This window comes from Macrobrachium nipponense, chromosome 7, assembly GCF_015104395.2.
Source record: "Macrobrachium nipponense isolate FS-2020 chromosome 7, ASM1510439v2, whole genome shotgun sequence".
Classification (NCBI taxonomy): Eukaryota; Metazoa; Arthropoda; class Malacostraca; order Decapoda; family Palaemonidae; genus Macrobrachium; species Macrobrachium nipponense.
The window spans coordinates 104,128,252-104,152,251 of NC_061109.1; the positions used below are offsets into that span (position 1 = coordinate 104,128,252).

The window sequence follows — 24,000 nt, forward strand, 5'->3', positions numbered from 1 at the left end:
CCTACTTGTATCGAAATCTCCTGGCGAATTTAAAGATACCTTATATTACTGATATATCACATTATTCCATTAAATTTGGGACTGGGTGAATATTCTAGCTCACCCGCGGTGTCGTGGTGTGGTTATGTCCATAATAAATGGCTCAGTGGCCAGAGCTTTATAAAGCTTCTCCATTAAACTACAAGTTCCAGGGCGAGCCACTATCACTTCTCCATCAAGTCACAATTTCCTGGCTACGTCACTTCTCACACTGTGCAGAAAGGAAGTGAGTGAAGTTCAGGTACAAAACGTCCTTTCCGAGTCGGTACAGAAATCTGTCGCACTTTCTTTCTTACGAATTAAATCTACAAAAAACATGAAATTGAATAGAATATAGAATTAAGGCCAAAGGTTAAGTACTGGAACCTATGAGGTCATTCTGCGATGAAACTGACAGTCAGAAGGCTTGAGAGGTGTAAAAAGAGGAAAACCTAGCAGTTGCGTTATGAATCAATTCTTAAAGAGGGTGAAAAGTAAGATGGAAGAGAGATTATGAACGGAAGTACAGTAAAAGGAATTAAATGGGTTGCAGCTAGGGGCGCCGAAGAGATGATGCAAAGAACCTTAAGTAATGCCCACAATGCATCACATAAGGTGCACTGACGGCACTACCCTCCTACGGGGACAAGAAAACACTTGAACTCTTCGTATCACTTCATACGTTCAGACCTGCCTGACGGCTTTTGTGTGACGTCACATCCAATTATCATGGCGACATTCACTTTCGATATTAGTATGCATTTATCTTAATCCATCCGTCAAAATGCTCGATATCTGAGGAGCCACGACGTTTTTAAAAGGAATGTCAAGACTTAATGATCACGCACTTATCACGGCTGATATGAAGGGCGTAACTAATGCATTTTACGCTAAATTTTGAAGAACGCTTCAGAAGGCGAAAGAGACGCTTTCTCCGGCAGTGCACTAACGAATGCATATCAGTGGATTACCTTTGCCTTTTATCTTACTTGAAGAAATGGCATCAACGTGACTTGATAAACAAAGAAAGAGAAGAGGTGAAAATGTGGATTAAAGTTTTAACTCTGGTATCGAGATATAATCTAAAAATATTACAGGAGAAATAAAAATCGCGGTTGTCTGCTTTTAATATCGTGAGCTTGTCTAAATCAGGTTTAAGATAGCAGCCAAGCAGGTTCTCTAAGATTCACGGCTGTACCATATTTTAATTAAGAGATTTTTATTATTCTAAAAGGACTCTCACGTGAATGTTTTTATCTACTCAGTACTCCAGTCACTGTGACGCGCTTTTGTAATTATAATCATTATAATTCTAAAGGACGTCGATAACCTTCTATAAGTGACCATAAAATGAAGGATAAATGATTTAACTTTTTAGTCTAGAAATATATACCGTTACGAAATAAGGACGTTAAGCTAAGCTTTTAAACCTGGAGGGGAAAAAAGAAGAGTAAGATTGTCTGTGATCTCCTTAAAAGCGCATAAGCACAGCGACAAAGGAGCAGACGTCGACCTGAGCTTTTAATTTAGCTAATATTGTTTGTTAGCTAAGGACAGCTTTTAAGACGTTGCTCCTCTTGTATACAGGGACGATGTCTCTACAATGACCCACCATTAGTGGTGTATTTTGACGTAGCTTGGAGAGAGAGAGAGAGAGAGAGAGAGAGAGAGAGATTGTATCCTTAGGGCTCGGTGATGACAATACTTCCGTTAGTAGGGAGCTTTTTACGCTTTTCGGGATGGCCTGCCTACATCGAACCCCTCAGGTTGTCGCAACTCTTGACATAGATATCCTCTTAGAATATGCATTTACAGATCCACTTCGAGAGACGGAGGTTACTTTTGGCCATCATTTGAGCAGATTTTCTCCAGAGTGACGAAACCCCGGTACTATAACTCTCGAAGAAAAGAAAAAAATAGGTTTTTCGTCATATTCCTCAAATCTTAAAATATGTAATATGACGTCTAGGGCTGACTCGTTTCTTGGTGATCCATCTTTTGTGAATGTTAATTTACAAGGCAACACACTAGATGCTTTATCCAAAAGGGTAAAAAAAAAAAAAAAAAGAGAAATAACAAAAATAATCACAGATAAAAAAAGTTTTTCCATAGAAAAGCTTATTACCAAAAATTAACAATGGACCGAAGGTCCCTCTCTCCATGTGGCTTTCTTTCACGCTCTCCCCAACCCGTCCCCCCCCCCCCCCCCCCCCCTCTCGTACATCAATTCTTCATTCTGAATCCCCTTTCCCTTCACCCAAGAGCGGAGGCTATTGTTGGCTATTGGCGACTTGTTGTATCAATGGGAGGGAAAGTTTCTAACTATAGGCACACAACTTCTCATCTCGGATACCTCTAAGCCTTTTCCTCGATAACAGAAGGTTCAAAGGTTTGTAGTGTGTTGTTGAACTTCGTGTTGTTTACCTCGATGTCTCGTAACTTCCTCAACATGTGCAATGATCATTCTACTCGTCTTCACTCGTTCCATTTGCCACTAAATGTTGGTAGATTTTTTTTCTAAATAATACGGAGAGTTTTTAATTTTTATATTTTGTATGTTTGTCTGTTGTCAAGGCTAATCCATGCGTGCGACTAATTGATACGTGAGCTTTTTGCCCTGTTATGCAACCTGTATAATGGTGCTCCAGCATTTCATCATTGGATATTTATTTTAATGAAAATTCAGCTTGTCCAGCTAAAAAGATTCATATTTTTTTCATTGCCATATTGTTATTGGTCACTGGATGTGTCCGTCAGGTGTGAGCGCCCTTCACTCAACTCCTCCCCGCATTCTTCAGTGACACCGTGACCATAAAACAAACAAACGTTCGCCCTGACAAATCATCAATCATCAATAATTAAAAATCGATAACATTAATTAGGTCTTTTGTCCCGCCGCTTTCTGTTGTAATTACTCTCCCGATCAAAAGCTTAAAGTTGATGTATTATAGCGGAGTGACACGCAGGCCCTTTGCTGAATGATGGTGATCGAAGAGACTCATTCTTTTATTCCTCCTTTCTTTGGTGTCGCTAAATCTCCCGTCAGTCAAGTTTTGTCCAGGGGTCTCCTTCCAACTGTTATTCCCAAGAGATTGCTTTGTGTTGGTCTGCGTTCCTTCTTTACACTTCCATTTTTGCAGGCATTCACTATCCATTAGACCTCACCCACTCACTCCATCCCATATACAAGACTCAAGTCTTATTTAGTAAAGACTAAATAAGACTTGAGTCGTTCATACTCTACCCATCCTAATTTAGGCAACTACTACTTAAATTTTCGTATTGCAAAAAACTGCAATACTTGTCAATATGGCTTAGAAATGTATAAGCAGGCTCAATAAATGAACAAATAAAAACGGCAAGGCTTATAAGTTAACCCCCATCAACTTTTTTCATGATTTCCAGTGATTTTTAAGCAAAAGGTATTCGGTGAAACAAATTGGTATGCTGATTATCCACCCTCCAATCATCAAACGTACAAAACCGCAGCTCTCTGGCGTCAGTAATTTTGATCTTATTTAAGGTTAAAGTTAGCCATAAGTGCTTCTGGCAACCTGGGGGGGGGGGGTGATTTTCTTTCTCAAGGGCCACGCAACATCTACCAGGCCCCTATATTCCACATCAGAAAAACAGTTGGAAAGTTTAACTTTTATTTATTTATTTTTTTTATTCTAAAACATTCGAACTTTTAGAAGACTGATCTCGAGGTTTCTCTCCGGCCTTTTTTCCCACTCAATCCCCTTCAGGCCTAGATGAGGTATACGGGAGTTCAGTTTTTCATCGTGTCGACATCCACCTAAAACGTAAGTGATCCTCCAAGTCATTGGAGTTCATAAATCAGAATTGGATCAATGATAACTGCACGCCACCATGAAGGGAAACAAAACGTAAGATGATGAAGAAAAGCACTCCATGACATCTACTGGTTCTTTAAATTCCAACATGGGCTGAATGCCAATGAAGTTGCAGAGTAAATTTCCTTCCACGGAAAGGTTAATTGGAATGGAGGACACACACACGCACACACACACACGCGCGCGCATATTTATTTGAGTACCAGCAAACTTTTCTGACCATCAGAAATTCAGGATAAAAGGTCAATTCACTGCCAACTGTATCGTTGAAAGAAGAGTAGTTCGGTATGCGAGAGCATTCTATCGTTCCTAGACTTGGGGCTGCCCTGGCATGGAAGAGAGGCGCGGAATTTCATAAGCCCCGTTCAACATACCGAATGTTTATTGTTAGATGTGCAAAGAAGAATTTTACGCCCAAGTTAGAGATTCAAAAGACGCAAATGCAAGACACAAGTTCAGAGTCCAAGCTATAAACAAAAGGCATCACGATCGTAAGGCGTAGTAAGTTGCTACTGGTAACAATATTGTAAATATATTCACAAACTTCAAATGCTAAATTGTTAACGTCTAATACATTTAGCAACAACACCACTTCACAGGAAACGCACCGACTAATCTTAATTAAACTGGCGATACAAAAACAACAACAATAATTCATAAACGCAATAATAATAACTAATCTTTTAAACTAAATTTATCATACTCACAATGACTAAAATAATGCAGAAATCAGAATTTAAAATGATTCATGACATCGTCAAATAAATCAAGCAAACGAGAACAAGAAATTTACACACAAATTTCAACTCTGCAATATTCTGACTTTGCGACCTTTTCAAAAGACATATTTCTGTCACTGTCAACATTTTACTGTAATTCAAGTGTATTCGCCATTAATCTGAAACTTTAAGAATACGCAGACTAATTCCTTAAAAATAATATAAAAAAAAGAAAGAAAACGCACTCAGCGCTACAACGAAGTGCTCAGAATTATAATCACACGATTCAGTATCTCCAAGTAGGAGAATAGCCGTTTAAATTCTTTACTTTCCTCGTATGGTTTCCCACAGCTCTTCTTGAAAAGGCTTCTAATTAGCATATCTATGAAAAAGGACGTTTGCATTGGAGATTAAGATCCTTGAACTATTGCTGAGAGTCGAGTCTTGGACACTCGGGAGGATGCGTCATTGTGAAAAGGAGTTTTTGAAGGTCATCTCGAGTGTTTACCATAAATCTCTTTGGGCTTTTTTCTCTGCCTGCTTTTTTTTTTTTTTTTTTTTTTTTTTTTTTTTTTTGTGTAACGACATTCCTTCGTTTATCTGTAGCAAGGAGAGGGGGGAGGGAGGTGGGGATTAAATGCTGACTTTTTTTTTTATTACTACTTGCTACTTTTTATCACGGATACCATAATTATTTTATTACTTTTCTACTCGACCTTTCATATTCATGCTTCGTGGTATTTACTTTTTATCATTAATGATTAGCCACATTCAAATTTATGTACAAGAGGCCTTTAGGTACCATTAAGCGTTTGCCGTGGACCTTTCATACCCTAGCCTATTCATTCGAGGTCTCCCTTTGCATCACTAGCAAAAAAAAAAAAAAAAAAAGAAGAAAAAAAAACCGTTAACTGCATTGCAAAGCATGCCGATATATTCATTAACTTAAAAAAACCTTTTTCAACACTTACTGATATCTCTCTTCACCTAAAAAAGCGTTTATACCACACTATCGTATAATATCATCCACCATCTTACCTCTTCAATACCTTCAATGCCAGCCACTTTTATCTGTTTTTCCATTATTCATACAACTTTTCATTGCATCTCCCTACTCTTGCGAACATTCATTTTCAACTCTGGTTCTTCCCAACCGCTTTCAGCCTCTTTCTTCCTTATCTATAAACTATTTTCACAACTGCCAAAAAGACAATTCGGAAATCTATTCACAACTATACCCTTCTCACACAAAAACGCATCTGCGTTGTCTGCTTAATTCCCCAACTCCGATCATCGCTTCATCTAACACAATATACAACGTATGAGTCTGTTTACATATGCGTAAAATGATTTTGTACGTGTAACTAGAAAATAAATATTTACTATCAGAGACATAAAGGTTACCGCCGACCAAATCCGAATCGCTCACTCATTTCCCCTCGGCAGTGTAAACATTGTTAACATTCACAAACTACTAATAAAATGAACTCGGTGTGTTTGACAACTGTATGTTGATTCTTTGAGGTCCACGGAATGTCTCAAAAGAGCCGAAGCATAACCCTCTGCAACTGATAAGACCATGATTGTTCAAGACTTATAACGGCTTACCTATCTAGACTTTCGTTACAATGCCCTTGGCAGAATAGAAAACACATAAGAAGAGAGAGAGAGAGAGAGAGAGAGAGAGAGAGAGATAGAGATAGAGAGAGAGAGAGCCTCTTAACTGAAATAAGTTGGTGAACATAATGCACCGTGATACGAGTGTTGTTAATTCAAGCCATTCTTCTTATATAGAGGCATGTTTTCCCCATCTATTCATCTTAACTGAGAAGCTATTGTTTTTATATTTACTTTACTATACTGAATTATATACCATGAAACGTGACGGCAATATTGATGTGATTTTGCTTCTACATCGTACTCATATCAAGAGCGTTTTGCTCTTCTATATTTTGTCAATTTATGATCATTAAAATTATTGTCCATTACCTATAGACTGTTTATTGCACATAAAAAAGTATACAAATATACATTCCATGTCTTAAGATTCATTTTGATGTAACACAAGAAGATAGGACGGAGGATTACCGAACTTGACAAGTCTTTTACCAAGTCATACTCCTGGTATCGATGCGTAAAAGTAAACGTACACTGATGACTGTCATTTCCTTAAAACCTTTTCAAAGTTGTGTTTGTTCTCGCCGCCGGCCCAGTATATAGGTCATTTTAAAAGATGCATCTTTAGAACCAATGTGACCAAAAATTAAGATTTTTTGGAGGGGAAAAACACACACACACACACACACACACACACGGACCTACCAGCAACACCAACTGTTGTGTTGTCAATTCATGCCAATAGTTAAGAATGAACGCAACCAGGGGCTTCCTCATATCAGGGGAATCATTTTTGCCTTACGTCAAGACCAATAATAACGTACTTTTTATATGTTACTACCAAAAAGGGCTTAGATGACTAATGGTTTTACTGTTACATAATAACATAAACAGAATCCATCACATTTTGACGAAACCCAATACAGAAAAATTGAGATTTTTGCGGTTATTCTCCAGTATGAAAGTTGGGGGTGCAGGACTTGCCAGGAGATTTATCCCATCAGATGTCCCGGATTAAGAATTTTCAGGAAAACGCGAAACAAACATCCTGCGTCTTGGAAACTACTCTATCCATCACCACTCACTTTCAGAGCCTATAGCCTTTTGCTTTTATTAGAAGAGTCATTGGCGTCGCCGTGTCATATATATACTCACAAGCTCAATCAGTGCATTACTAAGGAATCACCAAAAACAGGATATCTGTGTCTGCATAATGAACCGACAGTATTTATTGAACATTTGCTTTAAGTGCGGATGTGTGCTTCTTTGTAGTTTGGAGAGACCCCCCCCCCCAAAAAAAAAAAAAAAAAAAAAAAAAAAAAAAAGTCATACAATCCATTAAGGAAAAAAAATTAAAGCACAGTTGAGATAAACGAGTGCCTCCATGAATCGAATCTCAAAGTCCAGAAAGTATGATTGTCTATTATGTAAGTCAGGTTAGCGATGAAGATTAACAGATTTCCTGGCTGGCACCTGTGCCCTAACATTTGCGGCGTCGATGAAAGAGTTCTTTTACCAATGAAGACACCTCTATTTTTTCAGAGAGGGTTTATGCCGTTGCTAAATCTGTTGCTAATAGCGGCACTTCGCAGAAAGAGTCGTGACATACCAAGTATGGCGGATGTGTAAACTGAAAAGGGCTGACACGGGTGACAAGGAATACAAGGAGCCAGGTGTGGTGCCGGGTATATGTCACTACCACTCACTCGTTACACAAACACTTTGTTCTTCCACAAAATCCTGGGAAGATTATATTTCGGGATTACAGAGAGAGAGAGAGAGAGAGAGAGAGAGAGAGAGAGAGAGAGAGAGAGAGAGAGAGAGAGAGAGAGAGAGGGGGGAAATTCCAAATTAATCGCTGAATGTCTTTCACGATTTTTAACTCTGAATTTGCCATCCACAATCCCGGTTTCTTGCCTGAGACCATTTTATCTTGATGAATTCTTTCTATTATTTTCTTTTCATTTAGTGTAATTCTAAATGACACCGGCTAAATTCTACAGAAGAAGAATCCTAATGAGGGATTCATAATGAACCACGTCGTAGCCGAGTCCTGTATTTCGTAAAATAAGATACCGAAAGTAGTTCACATTCTGAGCCAAATTGACTATGTTCAATACTGGGCCACCGGCGACCTAAGAATGATCTGTTGTTAGGTCTAGCTCAAAAACATCATTCCTGCGATTCTTTGCGATTATATAAAGGTCAATATTCTCTAACAATGATAGTACATCTCTGCAATAACACAATACAATAACATTATACAGTGTTTAGGTGTCCCTACACTTACTAGAATTTGGGAGCTATCTGAGAATGCTGAGGAACTGCTGTGTTGCTGAGAACAAGGCAAAACATAGTCATATAAGAGAAGCATGAAACGTCTACTTGCAAACCTTTTGGCTCTAAAGAGGCGATTACATCAAAAGTAATAAAATTTTTGTAAATAACTGGTGTAAGTCTTTGCATTCAGAAACGCTTGTTAATAGAATGACCCGTAACAGTCTCCGGCAATGCACTGAGAAGAATTTTTGCTATGTAATCAAATGATTCTGAATTTGAAATGTTTATACATTTTCTGTTTACCTTAATGGATACAATATTTTCCATAAACGAAAATACAATTCACAAATGGTATGATGCATATGAATAAATGATAACAATTAATTGTTGTGTAAGTTGAATTAGCGTGACCATGGCTCTTGTTTAATTTAAGGGCCGTGTGTCTTTTACACATACTATATATGAATATATATTAACCGAATATATAAAATAAATAGGAATTGAATAGTAACTATCATTATTATATAGATTTATATATATATATATAAATATTGTATATATATATATATATATATATATACATATACCCTGGTATATACATACACACACACACACACACACACACACACATATATATATATCACAAGGTGGAGAGGTAAAGGCATGTCTCAGCGTAGTACATAATTTATTGCCGACGTTTCACATCACTTCGATGCAATTTTCAAGGTCTGGGAATTGATAAAAATACAAACATATAAGACTCGTCACTGATAAAACACGGTATAATATTTAAAATTTAAAATTGAACACTAAAACATTTAAAATGTAAAAATTATTGTACAACAACACTAGGTTGGAGAGACAACCTACCAGAGTAAAAAATAGAAGGTGACTGAAGGACAGAGTGGGGAGAAAAAAAAATAATAATAAAGTAAAAAAAACACCCACACACAAAACTATGTAAACAAACAAGTGGTTAGGCTATGAACAGCTGAACTGACGAGGACTGGGCATTTAAATTCGGTACATTAGTTTTGATTAAAATTGATTCCAGTGTTAAAAGCTCGTCATCTTTATTGGCTGATCCAATAATTTTTAAAATCAATCGATGTCCAAGCGGGAGCGACAGGTAATAGAGTGGTTCCGGATGCTGGATAGCTCAGGATTCGATAATTTGCATCCTGTTCGGAAACTGACTCCTTTGTGGGCGCAGAAACGGACTTGTAGCAGCCTCTTCGTGCATCCAACATAAGTACCCCGATTACATCTGGGACAAGTGTATTGATAAACTATGTTGGACACCAAAGGCGGGCTTAATCTGTCTTTAGCTCTGAAAAGAGATCGGATTGTTAGAGGATTTTTCGGAATTAATTTTAGGTTCAAGGCTGGTAATTCCTTGTTAATTAATCGTATAACTTTCTTTTTGAAGGAACTGTCATGGAGGAAAGGGAACTTAGCATAAATGATTAACTTGGGAACGCTATGTATAGGAGGTGGGGGGTTTATTTTCATGTTTAAAAATTTATTGAGGGTTCTATAAAAGTGCACTGAGGGGAAACAGTTGTTGCTAAAAAAGTTTACTAGAAAATCTATTTCGTTGTGGAAAGAGACCCAACTGGAAGTGAGGACAAAGGCTCTATGAAGGAGGGTGGAGAGGGCATTTAATTTAAAATTAAAATTACATGAGCTATAGAAATTTGTCCCTAAGCCTGTAAATGTACTCTTCGTAAATTCCTGTATGAAAGCTATTATTGTCTCTAGAAACAAGTAAATCTAAAAATGGCAATGAGTTATGGGATTCTTTCTCTATGGTGAACTTAATATTAGGATGTTGAGAGTTAATAATTCTAAAAAAAAGCTTCGGCATTAAAAATCAAACCTAAACAACGCAAACGTGTCATCCACGTACCTTCTGTAAAATAGGGGGTAAATGTTGAGGGGGCAACTGTCAAAGATGGTCTCCTCCAGGGAGTTCATAAAAATATTGGCGAAGGTGGGACCAAGTGGGCTGCCCATCGCCATCCCTTCAATTTGCTTAAAACAAGAGTCTTTAAAAATAAAAGTCGTGTCCTGCACGGCCAATTCTAAAAGTTGCTTAAATAACGGACGAGTAAAACCTTTAAAAATAGAATCAGAGAGAGGAAAAAGTTTATCTAAAATAATTTCGATAGTTTCTCTAACTGGAATACTGGTAAATAAGGACTCAACATCAAAACTTACCATGAAGAGATCAGAATCTTGCTTTAAAATATCATTTTTAAAATCAGATGTGTTTTTTACGTTATGGGTACTATGGGCGAGTGGTTCTAGGAGAGGAACAAGGTACTTGGCAAGGTGATAATTTTAAATTAAATGCCCTCTCCACCCTCCTTCATAGAGCCTTTGTCCTCACTTCCAGTTGGGTCTCTTTCCACAACGAAATAGATTTTCTAGTAAAAAAACTTTTTTAGCAACAACTGTTTCCCCTCAGTGCACTTTTATAGAACCCTCAATAAATTTTTAAACATGAAAATAAACCCCCCACCTCCTATACATAGCGTTCCCAAGTTAATCATTTATGCTAAGTTCCCTTTCCTCCATGACAGTTCCTTCAAAAAGAAAGTTATACGATTAATTAACAAGGAATTACCAGCCTTGAACCTAAAATTAATTCCGAAAAATCCTCTAACAATCCGATCTCTTTTCAGAGCTAAAGACAGATTAAGCCCGCCTTTGGTGTCCAACATAGTTTATCAATACACTTGTCCCAGATGTAATCGGGGTACTTATGTTGGATGCACGAAGAGGCTGCTACAAGTCCGTTTCTGCGCCCACAAAGGAGTCAGTTTTCCGAACAGGATGCCAACATTATCGAATCCTGAGCTATCCAGCATCCGGAACCACTCTATTACCTGTCGCTCCCGCTTGGACATCGATGATTTTAAAATTATTGGATCAGCCAATAAAGATGACGAGCTTTTAACACTGGAATCAATTTTAATCAAAACTAATGTACCGAATTTAAATGCCCAGTCCTCGTCAGTTCAGCTGTTCATAGCCTAACCACTTGTTTGTTTACATAGTGTGTGGGTGTTTTTTTTACTTTATTATTATTTTTTTTTCTCCCCACTCTGTCCTTCAGTCACCTTCTATTTTTTACTCTGGTAGGTTGTCTCTCCAACCTAGTGTTGTTGTACAATTTTAATTTTTACATTTTATGTTTTAGTGTTCAATTTTAAATTTTAAATATTATACCGTGTTTTATCAGTGACGAGTCTTATATGTTTGTATTTTGTTTTTATCAATTCCCAGCCTTGAAAATGCATCGAAGTGATGTGAAACGTCGGCAATAAATTATGTACTACGCTGAGACATGCCTTTACCTCTCCACCTTGTGATATCTGTTAGGGCTTGAGCCCCCTTACTAGTCTTCTATATATATATAGATATATATATTATATATAACATATATATATATATATAATATTAATAAATAATACAAATGGTATATATAATATACATATATATATATATATATATATATATATATATATACGAATACAATTATACTTTGCATGGGTAAATCGCCTTATAATAATAATAATTGAATAAATGGCTAAAAACTGGACCAGCAACATGAGAAGTCCCTTGTTACCAGGGACACTTCGTTACGTGAGTAAGGAAGAGACGGCTGGTCCAGAAGGGTAAAAGGAAACAACAGGTGGGCACAGATGGAGGCAGAAACTCGATAGGAGAAACAAGTTACGATTTTTCTCAAGTGAAACTCAGTCCTTCGTTCTACTCCTCTTTGTCATAACTTTACGTACTTTCCGAATCATTGGTTATTTACATGTGTGAAAGCTTGTGCAGAAACATCTGGGCTTTATTTATACAAGGAATATATATATATATATATATATATATATATATATATATATATATATATATATATATATATATAATGGAATCTTACAGTTCTTATTTATTTTTTTCGGTAAATGAAATAACAAAATGTCACTAACAAATAAAAAAAAAATGCCTGTTGAAACCTTTACGTCTGCAGGCCGCGTGTCAAAATGATTGATAAATAGCAAATATCGTATATTTTCAATAAACATTCAAGACCCCTAACAACAGAAAATTACGATCAAACTTCTTTATTTCGAAAATGATGACAATGAATAGGCAACAGACGTTCACAAACGCAAGTGGAAAATTTTATTACTATATAATTTTTTTTCCGTGGAGGCCAGTTTTTTCGCCAAAAAAAAAAAAAAAAAAAAAAGATAAATAAGAAAAAAGAAAAACAAGACCTTCGCATTCCCTTCTGCATTTCAAAGTATCATACGTACTGATGGCACGAAGCTCGTTCGCTCCTCTTCGTGCTCCAAAGGAGCGGCGGTCAGGGCTCAAGGGCTTCTAGCATTCATATTTATAAGTATCTCCTGAGCCTTTGGCTTCTGGGTCATTTTTAGGCCTCGTTCTCTCTCCGAATGCGAGAGTCATCCCCTAATATTCATACTCCCTTTCCAATTATGCGATCAAAAAGAATACCCCCTTTATTTCGCTCCTTTCTTTGCAGAGATTACTTGACCTAATAAAGAAGAGCCGTGTGAGTGGCAGAGGTCGTGCTGGGAGCTGTGTTGGCGCGTAATGAGTTTGTCAGGTTGTTTTATGGACGGTCAAAGAAAGCTAGTTAGCACATCGCTCCGCCGAACCCAAACTAGATGAGTGTTTTCGGTAGAGCATCCCTTTTGGCCATCCCCAGTTCTGGACCCTTATATAGTGGCTGAGTTGCGTACCAAGGTTGCATAAAAAAGGACATATGGCTTTGTCCTTTCAGACATATTCGACAGCACACACGCTCTTTTTATCTTTGAACAACAGCTGCGAACTTGACGGCAGACACAGTTTTTTCCTTTCCCTCCACAGAAACCTTATTTTGCTTTGCTTACAGTCTGCATCTTTCGGCAATTTTAGTTTTATCTTTAATTTCTCTTGTCTTCTTTCTTCGCCATGTAACGCGTCTGTCATCCTCATCTCGATAAACTCCTCTCATCTGCCACTGCGCTTTATATCATCCTTTTTGATGGAGCCTTATTTTGCTTTCTTCTCTACTTATAACTTTCCTTCAGCAATTATAATAAAACTTTTATTCCCACTTTGATGCCTTCGTTCTTCTCGTGCTTTCATCCGCATCCTCCACATCTCAAAAACGAGTGACCTCTCATGTGGCCCATGGGCAGATCAGGGCTGACGCCAGGTGCAGTGGGTGTAGGATGGCAATGTTCTGTTTTTCACGCCCTCCCCGTAATTCCTACGACACCATTAACGCAATGTTTCTAGTTCCCATTAACACGTCTCGATTGTCCCCAGCCTTCCCAAGGCGTCTACAGAAAACAGACGCCTGTTCGTGTGCGCAAAAAGCAACCGTTTTACAGCTGATGGGAACCATAAGGGAAAAAGTGAGCACGCACTCTCACGCCGCCAGCTGGATAAGACGAACAGCACAAAATAAGGAGGCTTTTATGGAAGGTCAAGTTTCAGTGGTGTTGCGCTGCTGTCGACGTCTCCTCCAGAAAAAGGGAGAGGGAGGGAGACCTCAGATAACCATTCCTTAGTTACCAATCCAAATTACTTTAAACAATAATGCAATAATCTTAAAATTGCTGTATTTGTATACATATTACAAATATAAATGCTAAATTAAATTATTTCCACGGTTTTATGTTAGTGCAACACTGATACCCAAACGATTAGTGTATCTCCTAATTTTTTTCAAAATTCAAAAGCGCTGTAGCAATAACTACAACGATAATATCATCAAGAATTCTAACACTGAGCAGAGCTAATTTCAGTACATAGTGGCTGAGCTCTTATCCAACGATGGATTTAAATGTCAACATCACTTGAACGCTGTCAGACCTAAAAACCCAAATCCTTGAAGCAATAGCATTATACATTAACCAACACTGAAATAAATGAAACATATTTAAAGATGACAAAGTGACATTAACATTAATATTATCATGCTCTCTTTTACTGGTGTTGGCGTTACCGCTAGGCTGCCTTGTTAGTAAAAGATTACGAGGACGTTACTTAACAACTGTCAAAATAATATAACAAAAAAAGGACACAATGAACTGATTGTCAACGAAAAAATAACACTTGAGACGATTTTAATGTTATGAATCTCTTACGAATGGTTTCAACCCAGCGGGTTGAGGATTCCCTCGTCGAGGTCGGAGGCCCTCCAGTTTTGATAGTAAACATTATGACGGTGTCGTGAACACTCGCGTCCCGTTTTCCTTTCTTCTATTTTCCTCTCTTCACCCTGGCTGCAACTCACAAAAGTCTTCTAACAAATAAGTTCCTCAATAACTGCTTAGGTCAACAGAGGTACACTGGATTTCTAGGGAACGCGCCAATCGAGAGAGAGAGAGAGAGAGAGAGAGAGAGAGAGAGAGAGAGAGATGGTACACAAAATTAATCAGATCCTAAATGCTGAGGGGTAGAGCAGTTGCAATTTTTCATTTCATACCGCCCGCCCGGGAATGCACTACCCAGAAGGCCAGCGGGGCGATGCATCAGCGTCTCAGACAAAAAGATGACCAAAGAAGGGCGGGGTAGCGGGAGCTGATGGTTGTTGGGGTAGGGGCGGGGGCTGAGGGAAGGAGGGAATGAATACCTTACACACTTCAAACTACTGCTGCTGCTGCTGCTGGAATGCTGAGAGGGGATGGATGGTAATGCTAATGATCCCGACCTTTTGAGATGGATCGATGTAAGTTGATGAGCTTCTGCTTCTGCGTTCTCTCCTCTTCTCACCTTTCGCTTGCTGAAGAGAATAAAATAAGGCAGAAGAAGGGATTTGTTTCCTTTTAAGAAAATGGTTCGGTTTTACCTCGTTTTCCAGGTGGTCGAGTGGGAGACTGGATTTAAGTGTTAGTTTATCTGACTGAATTTGTGTATCACGATGTTTGACAGATTGTCATTAACAGTTCTACAACATTTATGCGCCTGGATAATATATCGACTTAATGTATGTATATTTATACATATATCTCTTAACAAATAAATATAAAATGCACATTGTGCACAGATTTTCAGTAATGATTCTACTGTTGATGGCGAGATTTAGACCAAACCCGACTACCTCAAACCCTTTGCAACCAACCGGAAACGTGGCATGCAGAGTCTTAGTGGATGCCAGGTTCATCTGGTGCAAGCAATTAACTTGTCTATTTTCCTCTTTGAGAGTACTGGCATCATAATATGGAAAGTATTTACACTTTTCCTATAAAGTTAAAACAAATACTAACAATAAAATTGATCCCGTTTTCACTTGAATGAACCTCATGTCTTATTCAAAGAGCAATTTCTTTATACGCACATAAAACACATTTCCAAAAGGTCAGTTACCCACTGATCCAAAGAATACGATAGACATCGCAGCTGCGAGCAGAGATGACCGTCACGAACTCATATACACGCATAACATACACACACACACACACAGATTGTATATTAAGCCTTCTTTTGACTATGTTGTTCTTTGTAAAATCAGTTTGCCTCAGTAAAGGGTCCGAACAGGACCGAAAGTACTTGGCTATCTCGCTTTTTCATTTTTTTCCTTCGTGGCAAAAAAAACCTTTATTTATATATATATATATATATATATATATATATATATATACGATACATACATACATACATATATATATATATATATATATATATATATATATATATATATATATATATATATATATATCACCGAAATGTAGTCCTTAGCTTAATCAAAGTTTTTTAATGAGTCTTATATACTTGAGAAATATATATCATATATATATATATATATATATATATATATATATATATATATATATATATGCATTTTATTAATTGGGAGGTCCTAGAAATTATTTTCCTACTGCTTCTAGACATCTTAATACCATGCAATATGTATGTGTATATTCACAAACACACACATATATATATAGATATATATATATATATATATATATATATATATATTATTATATAATACTAAAAATAAAGGTTTTGCTACGAAGGAAAAAATGAAAAAGCGAGATAGCCGAGTACTTTCGGTCTTGTTCCCACCCTTTACTAAGGCAAACTGATTTTACAGAGGAAAACATAGTCAAAAGAAGGCTTAATATCCAAACTGACACTACCAGATTAGCCATAAGGGCGATTCCACTCTACAGAAACGAGGAAACGCCTGAGGGTAGCCACACCTTGGAGGATACATGCGGTAAACAAGTTATTCTTCCAGAAAACAGTACATTTTGAAAAAACAAGGAAGCATATAACAATTTAATATTATGAAATTTACACAAATTTTCCCAAAAAATTATTATTAATGAAAAGACAAAAGAAAATATAAATATATATATATATTGAGCAAGAGAAAGAGGGAGAGAGAATATCGAACCAGAGAGAGAGAGAGAGAGAGAGAGAGAGAGAGAGAGAGAGAAATAATAACTATATACATGTGGGACTAATTTATTAGAAGTTCATTTATTTTAAGGTCCTTCATAAACATCTTACAAATATATGGGTGCAAATGGTACATTCCCAGACTAAGATTTAGGTCGTTTTTATTAGTGATTTGTATAATTGCCGATTCCAGTAAATTTCTTGAGACATAATCATTAGATCTAGCAATTACAGAGGTATCACCCCAATTAATACAATGAGATTTTTCACTCAGATGGATAAACAGTGCATTTGAAGTCTGGGCTGTTCTAACTGAATACATATGCTGCTTAATACGTACACATAAATTTTTTTACTTGACTGACCAACATAAAAACGATGGGCAATCCTTACAAGGAATTTTGTAAATGATGTTGTTATTGTTACGGAACTATTCTTAATTAGCATATCTTTAATGGTATTTTGTTATAAGAGAACACTACATTAACATTAAACGATTTAAATATTGATTTTATGGTTCAAATCCACGAAAGTAAGGTAAGCTAAGTACATTTTTAGTCATTTCTTTTTCATTAATAGCAACACTATAAAACTTTTTGTGAGCTTTTTGATAACATAAATCTATTAAATGAGGTGGGTAGCAGAGATCGTTTCCTATCTTTTTTATGTATTCTATTTCTTGGTCAAGTATTGTGGACTCGTGATACGCAAAGCGCGTAGGAACATACAAGAAAAAATGAAATTTTTAATAATAAGATGGTGGCCAGAATAAAAATGTACATATGTTAAATTATTTTTTTGTGGGTTTTCTAATAAATATGAATTTGCATTGGAAAGATTCTCTGTGTATTAAAACATCTAGGAAAGGGATGACATTGTTATTTTCAATTTTAACGGTGATTACTTCCATAGAGGACATTAATAGTAAGGAAGATTCAGAAAAGGAAAAGGAAATTTGTATTGCCAGGCTTTCAGCAGAGGCCAGTCTGCCTCCATCTTCAAGGAACCAAACAAATATTCAGTTCCTTGAAGATGAGGCTAAACTGGCCTTTGAGAGCTTGGAAAGAAAATCTCTTTTTCTGAACCTCCCGCATCATTGAGGTGCTGTATGGAAGTAATGTATATATATATATATATATATATATATACATATATTTATATATATATATATATATAATATATATTATATATATACACACATATATATATATATATATATATATATATATATATATATATATATATATATGTGTGTGTGTGTGTGTGTGTGTGTGTGTGTATGTATGTATGTACAAATGTATACGTGCGTGTATGTACGGTACAGTAATCCATGTAACAGCAAACATTCCCGTATAGGGTTATATTGTCCATGAAAATTAAGTTCTATGGTGACAAACTTTACGTCCCCAAGACTCCAGACTCAAATTATTGAGGACTGCGAATCGGAATCGGTTGCTACAGTATGGTCGTATTTACAAAAAGGAAACGCTTCTAAGTTTCGTGAAACATTATCGCAGTCACATACTGGTGATAGCAAGAGCATATTTTTTGTCTCTAGATCCAATTATAAGCATACAAATGATGCTAATAAGGAGACATGACGCTAGTTTACTTCTGCATGGTCAGCAAATAATCACGTCTTTTGAGAACTAGTGCAATGCGGTAAAGGTAATTTTGGAAAAGCAGCAAACTAATAAATAAAGCATGGTTAATTCCAAGGGATGAAGCATTCTCATACTATATCTTTAATTTTTTAAAAACTTAATTTAGCAATGCGTGGACTGTCAGTACGCCAGAGATAAGTGGTACACCTACGAATGGAATTTTGGCTATATAAGTTAACTATTATGAAAGTGAAGATCCTTTATAATGCATCGTGAGAGTATTTCCATATAAAAACAAGTGTGAAATTCCGCCAGCATATGACCTATTTAGACTATTGTGCAAATGCACTTAACAAACATAACCTCTTTAGGTCAACTCGCTAAGCAGTTGTTCCCTTACCATCTTATTAGTTAGAATTTGTTGTAGGTAGCCGCAGAATAATTAATGTACTTCCAATCTTCGCTGAGACCGACAGAATACATATAGAGTAAATTAATAAAGCCACCTTAATCCTATGGAGAACATTTAAACTAACTTGAAGCAAATTGGTCAGATAAACAATATCGCTAATTGCAAATGCAGGTAGTGACGCGTGGGTACATAATGAATGCGGTATTAGTACAGTGAGACGATGATGATGATTATTTGGCTAAACCTGTGAGTGCTCCATCGGTGCTGACAATTAAAACCATCACTACTTTTGCCTAAAATGGTTTGCAATTAAGATATATAATTCTGCTAAAGCACTTCTGATTTTTAAATGTATCCATAACTATAAGAACTTGCCGAGGGAAAATAGAATATTTATACAAACGAGATAGGATATTTATATAAACAAGAAGATATTAAATAAACCTTCAAGTTGCTTAAAGGGACGGAGCGTTTATCATTACAATGCCATTTTAAAAAAAAGACTTCAAGAAACTTTTGCAAACATTTTTTTGCTTTTGTTTTTCATCGACCTTTCCTCGAGTGCAACTGTCCATGACATCACATGGGATTGGGCAGCTAGTTCCCAACTTAGTTGAATGTTGTCCTTGTACTTTATTGATTACTGAAGCGAATGGTGGTCGCAGAGGACAGGATCCTTTCTGGGTAGATTCATTTGAAAATACAGCGTGTATATATATATATATATATATATATATATATATATATATATATATGTATGTATTTGTATTTATATATATATATATATATATATAATATATATATATATACATATATATATTATATAAGTGGTGTCAGTTATGTATTATATATATAAATATATATATATATATAATAGATATACTAGTGTATATATATATATATATATATATATATATATATATATATATATATATATATATTATATATATATATATACACACACACATAAATATATATATATATATATATATATATTTGTGTAGTGCTAATTTAAAAAATACTTCATAAATATATGTATATTATGTATATTATTTATTATATATTACATATATATGTATATATCTATATATGCATGCATGCATATATATTATACATAAATATATGTATATAATAATATATATAACTAATATATACATATATTTATGAAGTATTTTTAAATTAGCACATACACAAATATATATATATATATATATATATATATATATATATATATATATATATATATATATATACTTAGGATTTCGAAACAACGTTCCAAGATATTTTAGGATAACTTACCAGTACTTGGGTCTAAGTTCGCTGTACGATCAGGTTACAGACCACTCAGCCAAACGTACATTACTATATTGTTCTAAAGGTATCAGCCCGGTTTAATAGAAGTGAGAGAGAGAAACTGATTACTTGAGCGTGAAGCAGAGGTCAGAGAAGCAGCGAGGTGGTAATGTTACTTGGACTAATCAAACCCAAACCAGTGCAGGCGTTCCTGATCTATGTATGGACAGCATTATATGTATTTTGATTTCCCAGAGTCATCGAGGAAACAAAGGAACACTGCAACTTTAATTTATTCAAGTTATATTGTAAATATATGGTTGTTCAAAGACAAGAATGTGCCTGAACGTTTGATTATAAATAGAATAAAAGCTTCTATCACAAAAAACAAGAGAGATATCAAGGCCATTTTGAAAGAGAAATTGTTAACGTACAAAGAATTTTTGTAACATTAAAAACAATGTATTTTAGATGAAAATGTATGTAGTTCTGGATTTGTTGTAATGTTTTGTAAATATCTTATTGAATAAAAACTTGAAGAAAAAAAAAAGCATTATGCACACGCTTGTGTCTGTGGTACGGGAGGTCGTGTTGGGATAAGGAAGTGTACAAATCCCGATAGCCTTAACTAACATAAAATCTGAAAGCCTTTATTTTAATTGTAGTATTACAATTTCATGCTTCAACATAAAATAATTAACTGCGATAGAAGAAATTCATATTCTGGTAGCGGATTTCTAGACGTGACCTCTCTCTCTCTCTCTCTCTCTCTCTCTCTCTCTCTCTCTCTCTCTCTCTCTCTCTCTCTCCAAAATTGCCTGAGTCTTATAACATAAAAGTTTCCTTGTGAAGACTAATGTTTTAGGCCTGGCCGTTGTGGTTAGGCCTAGATATTGATGTGTGTACAATCGGCGAGGCCATCAACGGGGGCCATTCGATCTAGGCCAAAATCTGGTAATTGCAGAGCACAGCCGCGAAGATCAAAGGCAATAAATACTTTATCAGTGATTCATTTCCTTTCCCACAGTTATCTGGAAAGATTCTTACGTTCCTTGAAATATAGATGCCATACTAAAGATAAGTTATGAGCACTAACAATAAATAGACATCCACGCAATACTTCAGCACTTCAAGTTAATCATATATACAAAGAAATTTCAAATGGGATTTTTAAATCTACGTTATGATGAGAAAGCATGCACGACTTTCAATTCCTGGAGGGAGTACTGTTAGCGCCAGCAAGAGTTATTCTGGGGTTAAAGTGATCGGAAAGCTGGGGGAGAGATTTCCCAGAAAGTCTCAGGGTCGATAACTCCCCATCTCTACTAATAATAATTCAATGAAAGTTTATAAACATTCAATTAAAGACTATAGCCCTCACTAACTGCCAGCATTCAGTAATTAATGTTGAGTATGAATATACATAGTATATGCATATATATTTATATAATATCTATAATTATAATTTATATATTATAATTATATAATATATATATTTATATATATCTATGGAATTATTTACATGATGTAGACTACTATGATATATATCTAATTATATGTCCCATATGTATAATATAGATACTAGTATACACAAAAACTATATATATAGTTTGTGTATATACATATATCATATAGTATCATACATATAATTATATAGAGAAAAATTACAAATTTTAAATTTTTTACGTATCTAGACTATATTATCTATGCATACATACATAGATATATATATATATATATATATATAGTATATATATATATATATCTATATATATATATATATATATATATATATATATATATATATATATATACTGTACAATTACATTAGACTTTTACAAATTTAAAGCAAATTAGAAACAATTAAAAGAACTGTGCAGCTTTTATCCCCACCATTAATCGACAGCCGTCAGTAACTAATGATTAAAGAAGTCCATGATTAATGCATCTGAGATGTCAGTCATGCAGCAACTCCTGCAACATCGGTATGCTAAGATCCTCTTCAGCTTAAACTGTAATCAACTGTAATTTCAGTCCTTCATGAGGTTGCTCTACTTTCTTTTACGATATCGCGGGTTTGCCATACGGTTTGGAGTTTTCGTTTGGTTTAATTCATAAGTGAGCGACTTACTTATCATTATTATTCAGAAGACGATACCTATTCATATGGAACAAGCCCACCAAAAGGGCCACTGACTTGAAATTGAAGCTTCCGAAGAATATGGTGTTTATTAGGAAGAAGTAAGAGGAGGTAAAGGGAAATACAGAATGGAGAGACCCCACTTATCAAAAAAGAAAAAAAAAAATAAATTAAAATTTCCACGATCAAAAAAAAACCCCCCCCCCCTATTTTAAATTTAAAAATTAACAAAAAAAAAAAATTGTAAATTAACAAATAGAAATAAAAATATTTATTACCAAATTAACAAATAGATAAAAAATATTTATAAATTAAAAAACAAAAAAAATAGAAAAAAAAAAAAAAAAAAAAAAAAATTTTTTTATAAAAATATTTATAAATTAACAAATAGATAAAAATATATTAAAATGCAAAGATAATAGTATTAGGGTAGCAATGCCAATTGCTTATAATTTTTTGTCGCTAATATTCTGTTCTCTTTGGTGCTGCTATTAATACTACTTCTACTACTATCAAGCCAGCATATGAACGCTCTTACATGGCGTGCACTTAAACAAACACAGGCAGGTCGCTAATAGTGCAGATGTCCTTCGTTTATTTCAACATCCATACTGAGGATAATTTAGCAGAACAAACAAGATCTATGTCCATTAGGCGTTCTGGAGCCATCCGTGTTTTGACTTTGATACATGAACCGTTCACGAAATACTGAAAGGGATTACAGTGACATTTAGGTCTAGCATTAGTGTACGGTACTTAAAGGTTATATCCCACGATGCGACAGCATCTATTTTCCAAAAGGTCTCCTCCGGTCGATTTTCTACAGTTCTCCCATCCGCCATTCCCCCATCCCCCCTAAAGAAATAGAATTGAGAATTCTTCGGTCGTGAACGTTTTGTATGACCTGCTTCCTTATGCTGATGTTTATACTATATATCTCGCCACCTAAACCCTTTACCAAATAGAAAAAAAACAACCAACTTGTGCAAAATTCAGAAAGTCATTTTGAGCTTCAGTATTTACATACCAACATAATACACACACCGAGAGAGTCGCAACATCCACAGGCGAACGTGTGACGAGCGCCAGTTTGAAACCGAACACCTTTGTTTACTCATCAAACAGATATGCAATAAAGCACGAATTAGGTCCAGCTGACAGGCGGCTAATATAAACAAAATTTTTAATAACCGCGAGATACGAGTAGAGACGAATGGCGAGGCACAGCCGAGGATGGATGAACCAGTCTCTGCAATAGTTGGCGCAGAGTGAGTTGTGTCATCACTCCCTTGACAGCGTGAAGAGGTGACCAGATACCCACCCGATGGCTCTTCTCTCTTGTGTCTTCTTGTTCGCTTCCTTATTCGCGTCGGGGATTTTATTATTAGCATTATTTGACAGGGCAAAATCTTGTTCGTCCTCCATAGCAATCTCTCTCCAGCCTTGCGAGTCTTAGCAGTGACCTTCATTTTGCTTTTTATTCTCATTATCCTCTGTTTTTTTTTTAACTTAATTTATTTCCAACCATTTGTCCAACTACAAAACAGTAATTATTTTGTAAAAATTGAAATTTCGCTCTGGCCACGTAACATCAGCATACACTCCACGTACGTTACTTTCA

The 24,000-nt window shown here is 35.6% G+C and overlaps 1 protein-coding gene across 1 annotated transcript in view; it reads left to right on the top strand.

The window, feature by feature from the left end:
• Positions 1-24,000, top strand: part of LOC135217115 (discoidin domain-containing receptor tyrosine kinase B-like) — a 165,994-nt gene that overhangs the window by 16,168 nt on the left and 125,826 nt on the right. The window lies entirely within an intron of this gene.